We start from the raw sequence: 6,378 nt of genomic DNA, 5'->3' as shown, positions 1-6,378 counted from the left end.
ATTTTAGATTCATTGAACACCAACTGAAATATTTCAGGTCTTTTATTGTTTTAATACTGATGATTTTGGCATACAGCTCATGAAAACCCAAAAAATTAGCATATCATGAAAAGGTTCTCTAAACGAGCTATTAACCTAATCATCTGAATCAACTAATTAACTCTAAACACCTGCAAAAGATTCCTGAGGCTTTTAAAAACTCCCAGCCTGGTTCATTACTCAAAACCGCAATCATGGGTAAGACTGCCGACCAGAAGGCCATCATTGACACCCTCAAGCGAGAGGGTAAGACACAGAAAGAAATTTCTGAACGAATAGGCTGTTCCCAGAGTGCTGTATCAAGGCACCTCAGTGGGAAGTCTGTGGGAAGGAAAAAGTGTGGCAAAAAACGCTGCACAACGAGAAGAGGTGACCGGATCCTGAGGAAGATTGTGGAGAAGGACCGATTCCAGACCTTGGGGGACCTGCGGAAGCAGTGGATTGAGTCTGGAGTAGAAACATCCAGAGCCACCGTGCACAGGCGTGTGCAGGAAATGGGCTACAGGTGCCGCATTCCCCAGGTCAAGCCACTTTTGAACCAGAAACAGCGGCAGAAGCGCCTGACCTGGGCTACAGAGAAGCAGCACTGGACTGTTGCTCAGTTTTGCATGTCATTTGGAAATCAAGGTGCCAGAGTCTGGAGGAAGACTGGGGAGAAGGAAATGCCAAAATGCCTGAAGTCCAGTGTCAAGTACCCACAGTCAGTGATGGTCTGGGGTGCCATGTCAGCTGCTGGTGTTGGTCCACTGTGTTTTATCAAGGGCAGGGTCAATGCAGCTAGCTATCAGGAGATTTTGGAGCACTTCATGCTTCCATCTGCTGAAAAGCTTTATGGAGATGAAGATTTCGTTTTTCAGCACGACCTGGCACCTGCTCACAGTGCCAAAACCACTGGTAAATGGTTTACTGACCATGGTATTACTGTGCTCAATTGGCCTGCCAACTCTCCTGACCTGAACCCCATAGAGAATCTGTGGGATATTGTGAAGAGAAAGTTGAGAGACGCAAGACCCAACACTCTGGATGAGCTTAAGGCCGCTATCGAAGCATCCTGGGCCTCCATAACACCTCAGCAGTGCCACAGGCTGATTGCCTCCATGCCACGCCGCATTGAAGCAGTCATTTCTGCAAAAGGATTCCCGACCAAGTATTGAGTGCATAACTGAACATAATTATTTGAAGGTTGACTTTTTTTGTATTAAAAACACTTTTCTTTTATTGGTCGGATGAAATATGCTAATTTTTTGGGTTTTCATGAGCTGTATGCCAAAATCATCAGTATTAAAACAATAAAAGACCTGAAATATTTCAGTTGGTGTGCAATGAATCTAAAATATATGAAAGTTTAATTTTTATCATTACATTATGGAAAATAATGAACTTTTATCACAATATGCTAATTTTTTGAGAAGGACCTGTATACACATAGTCTGACATATTTTGCACAGGCTATTTAGAATTAGAACCGGCTACATCAGCCTTTTGTTTTTCAGAAATAATGCAATAAAGTATCTAAACTTTCATACGCACAATTTTACTCTATTTATAATTTCATATAAACAATATACAAAATGTTATTGTCTGAACATGTTTCTTATGATGCTAAAAATTTGATCATGGGGACTACCTTAATACAAAGGTTTCCTTCTGCTTTTTTGGGAAGAAAAATCACTTATGACATCTGAAAAGTTCAACTCCCTCAGTACATCACTTTCAATTGACATGCATGTCAGATGATTAAGTCTTTCTTGTTCCATTGTCGAGCGCAGTCTGTTTTTTACCAATGACAGTTTAGAAAAAGAGCGTTCTCCAGAGGCATTAGTGACTGGCAAAGTTAAAAAAAGCCGCAGGGAAATGTCCACGTTTGGGAATACAGTGTGAATGTTCCTTTTACGAACTAGCTGTAAGTAGTAATACCCTGGTGCTTGTGTCAAAATGATTGATGATGACCTTTGACCTCTGTGACCCCTGTGACCCCTGGGGGCCACCCACGTCGTTCCCCTCCCCCACGGACCACCCACGAAGTTTTCCCATCCCCCACCCATGTTTGACCGTAGTATCACCCCAATGACCTTTGACATGGTTGGTGATCCTCCGGGGATCGAAATGACCTTTGTCCGCATATTTCGAATAGCGATGTTGACCTGTGAACTGTCAGGATGTCTTCTGGGTGATCAAATGGCAGACGGATGATTTTAAAGGGTCGAGGGTGATTTTTTAAGTCTGACAGGCCATATTTGAGGGTGTGATGGCATCCGCATTCCAGCTTGCTCTGGGTCATTTTATGACGCTCTCATCTCTCTCTGCCTGTGCAGACGATAAGCAACACGAGCCTAGAAACAGTCGGGCCAAAAGAATAAACATTTTATGAAATAGATTACACACATTCAGTCGTTCTGTTCTTTTAAGGAACTTGGTGATAAAATTGTAATACACTGAATTACAAACAGTTACTAAATTTACTGAGACCAGTTAATTATAGTTTAGCTAAATGAAAAATGCTTATTGATTTAATGATAAAATGTTAAAAATATTAAACACCCAAAATGCTGTTGTAATGACCGGTTGAGTTACAAGATTTAAAATGGGGACCAGATTTTACATCGTGAGTTTGCTAGTGGTTAAAAGAATGAGACATAAAACAGTAATAAGTTTAAATAAGAATTGTGTATTTACAATACTCACAGGAAACTTTAAAAATATCACAATAAAGCCAGGAAAAGTTTTCCTCGTGCAATGATGTTTGTATGAAATTGGTTTAATGCTAATGAAATATAAAACACACAAAAAAGAGGTTCATCAAGTACTTGAATATTCATTTTAATTTTGTCAAAGCATAAGATGTGGACATGTTTTTATGGAGACTTTCCATTGACATGTCTATTTTTCTATAATTTATCCCTAATTTATCCCTAGTTGAATACTAAAATGGTGTTTTGTGTATTTAGTATATTTCAAAAAGTTCATTGAATAACATTCACTTCTTTTAAAAAGTTTATAAATAAAATGTAAATAATTAAACTTCTAAAGCAGTATTAAACATTTATTTTTTAAAACAAACACATTTTTTCAGAGAGTAGGGGAAAAAGCAGTCCTTACTTTTTTATGATATCCTTAACGCAAATAGAAGAATCCAATGAAGTCTAAAAATCTCTCCCTCTGTCTAAGCAACCATGCTGTGAATCCTGAGAAAATACTGTTTTCTCAAAGCAGCGGGAGTTGGGGCAGAGTGCTGTTTACAGAGTCATCTCCCAGGAAAAAGTCTGGACGAATACAATTCCTACAAATGGATAATTGTCTCTTCAACATATATTTTTAAATACTTTATTCTAAGGACGTCCGATGCCTTTTGGATGCGTAAAACGCCTGTGAGTTAAGCATACACACACACACACACACACACACACATACACGCACACCCACACACACACACACACACACACACATACACATTTATTCGCGCACCCCCGCTATAAGATCGCTGTAACCCTCTGTAGGATGTGACAGATCATTCGGATGGTGTTTTATTCTATTTAAAATTATAAGCTAAATAAATCTTATAGTCTAATGTTGCCGTCTCACGTTCTTATAGTTTTTAGTCAAATTAAAATGTCCGTTAGCCAGGGGCGGAGCCAGGGGGTGGCCAGGGGTGGCCGTGGCCACCCTTGGCCTAAGCTTGGCCACCCCTTTGGCCACCCCGCTCATAATTGCCGTTTCTGTCTACTTTTTTTGTTGACAAGAATTGCGTTTATTTAAACGCAGAACCGTCTCTTTAAGACCACAAAAAACAGGAGACTTCTCAGTACGCGCACTCCACCTTCGCCTCGGCGCCAGGCGCAAGTCAAACACGCGCGGACACGATACTGGTGCCAAATGAGCTTCAGCAGAATAACAGTGAATGGCGAACATTATATACATCTATAGCTTACGTAAATGTTTCTCAACTGGTGGGTTGCTAGACCGCGCACTTTTCAATCACGTGCAAATATGGCGCGCTGTATATTACTCACTATAAATGCAACGTCGTAGTTCTGTCGTCTATTAAGTCATGCAATAACCAAAAAAGGCGATTAAAGCTGCGTTAAAACTGCATGCATGTAGGCCTATATATGTCTCTCTGGACTAAAATATTCTGCTATGTGAGATCACAATATAAAGCACAAGCTTTTATGTAATTTTTCGAATGCATAAATAAATGTGAGAACTGTGCATTTGTACTAGAAGATGCTAATTTTGCGTTAATTTATAAAGTACAAATAAAAATGTATCACATTTAAATGCATAATTAATTTTACATTCTGGCATTTATGTGCTGTTGACTTCCACATCAGCAAATGGGAATTCAAAAGAGAACTTTTTTTTTTCTTTGTAGGCCTACTGAGTTTAATTTTAAGTATGATAGAACTGTTGCAATTATTTATTTTGACAATATAAAAAGTTAAACATTTAGTGTTTACTTTTTTGGTTACTTTTTGAAACAGAAAAACTCAGAATTGTTGAAGAGTTCATTGATTATACATACAATTCAATAAAGGTTGAATAATCTTTGAAGTACAGTATGTAGGTATCTGCATGTCTCATCAAAGGAGATGCAACAATGAAGAACAAGCTATTGGGGGTTCTGAGAACCAGAACTGACTAAACAAGTTGAAATTTAGCTATAGTATCAGCCCCTTTATTAATATGCCTGCAAGTGAGGAATGATTCAAAAAAAGAAGAAAAAAAAAAGGGTCAAATTCACTCAGCATTCCATGATCTCAATTACAATTAAGTAGGCTAAAAACGAACTGTATTCAGTTGTGTTGTAGGCACAGTCCAGTAGCTACATTATAATCAGACTAATTTTTATGTTTAAATAATGAAGATTTCTGTGCCACCCCAGACTGGTTGCTGGCCCCTGCCTGGCCACCCCTATGAAAAAATCCTGGCTCCGCCACTGCCGTTAGCATTCTGAGACAACAACTCTGAAAAACAGATTGCTCTGGAATGTTTACGGTTGATGTCGTGAACTCATTAAAAGATTAGATGATGAGGCCATAGCGAGACGTAACATCACAACTACCATTAATAGGCGTTTTGATTCTCTTTGAAGTGACTGTCCAATTTGATATTAATGTCATCCAATCTGCTATTAAGTTCATCAAAACGCCTATTAATGGTAGTTGTGATGTTACGTCTCGCTATGGCCTCATCATCTAATCTTTTAATGATTTCACGATCCAGAGTCCGAACATCATACTGCTCATCATTTCTGCCCTCTGTCTCCCGCACTTCTTCTTCTTCTTCTTCTTCTTCTTCGTCTTCTTTCTTCGTAGCAATGTAAAAAGGATACGGTGTCTGTCTGGCTCTCACTGTAGCCTCGTCGTATCGATCACTGGTCCATGACGAACGATCCCATTCAACGATCTGTGATTCCGTCCATGTTAAAATATCATCAGCGCTCCTGATGTGTCTATCTGTATAGAAAATTTTTAAAACATTAAAAACAGATTTACCACATTAATGATCATTATGCTGTTGAATACGTTGATGACTGTAAATCTGAAAATAAGATAGTCTTACCTTGTGGGGTTTGGTGTGAAATAGATCTTCTTATGTTTTTGCGCTTCCTCTGAGGTTCAACGACGGAAACGTCAGACTCTATGTCAGAATCCGTTGTGAGGCCGATTATTTGTTCAGCACATCCGATTCCTCTATCTGTATAAAATAATAAATAAAAAACTACTTTCTATATCAAAGGTAATGCGTTGAATATCGTAAAAAATTCTATAAATTATAAACATTTCTATAAAATTATAAAATAGTCTTACCATTAATTAGTTTATCCTGAGGAATTTGGTGCGGTGTAGAGTCATCTATGTTTTTCCGTTTCTTGGGAGCAACATTGACACACACCTCAGACTCATCGTCTGAATCTGTCGTGAGGTCTACCGGTTCAGCAGTACTGATTTGTTCAGCCGGAGATCGCGCTGCTGCGTAAGTAGGCAGGGCGTCTGTTATCCTATCAGTATCGCCGGTGCTAGGATCATGTTCTTCAAAATCCTGCGTCAGATCAATAAACCCTGGTTGTGTCACTAGAAGTGCAATTTCTATAAAAGATAAATATGATTAATATTTTACATTAACATTATAATATTATTATTACGAAAACAAAGAATAATTACCAGCGTCTGAGACATGTACGTCATCCGGGGTTCCCGTTACTTTAAACAAATAACAAATTGGTAAATTTAATTTGTATGAATAAATGACAATAAATAAATAAATAAATAAATAAATAAGATATGCACTTACAGAGATTTATGGCAGTGAATGCAGCCTGTTCAACATTTGATCCTA

The 6,378-nt window shown here is 38.5% G+C and overlaps 1 long non-coding RNA gene across 1 annotated transcript; it reads right to left on the bottom strand.

Moving 5' to 3' along the window:
- Positions 1–5,142: 5,142 nt before the first annotated feature.
- Positions 5,143–5,979, bottom strand: LOC125244553. Its single transcript, XR_007179327.1, has 3 exons — positions 5,850–5,979; positions 5,602–5,736; positions 5,143–5,495 (listed from the first exon to the last, which is right to left on the bottom strand). It is a non-coding gene; the product is annotated as an uncharacterized LOC125244553 (long non-coding RNA).
- Positions 5,980–6,378: the final 399 nt, after the last annotated feature.

This window comes from Megalobrama amblycephala, linkage group LG14 (assembly GCF_018812025.1).
Source record: "Megalobrama amblycephala isolate DHTTF-2021 linkage group LG14, ASM1881202v1, whole genome shotgun sequence".
NCBI classification, from domain to species: domain Eukaryota; kingdom Metazoa; phylum Chordata; class Actinopteri; order Cypriniformes; family Xenocyprididae; genus Megalobrama; species Megalobrama amblycephala.
This window is presented reverse-complemented; position numbering and strand designations above follow the sequence as displayed.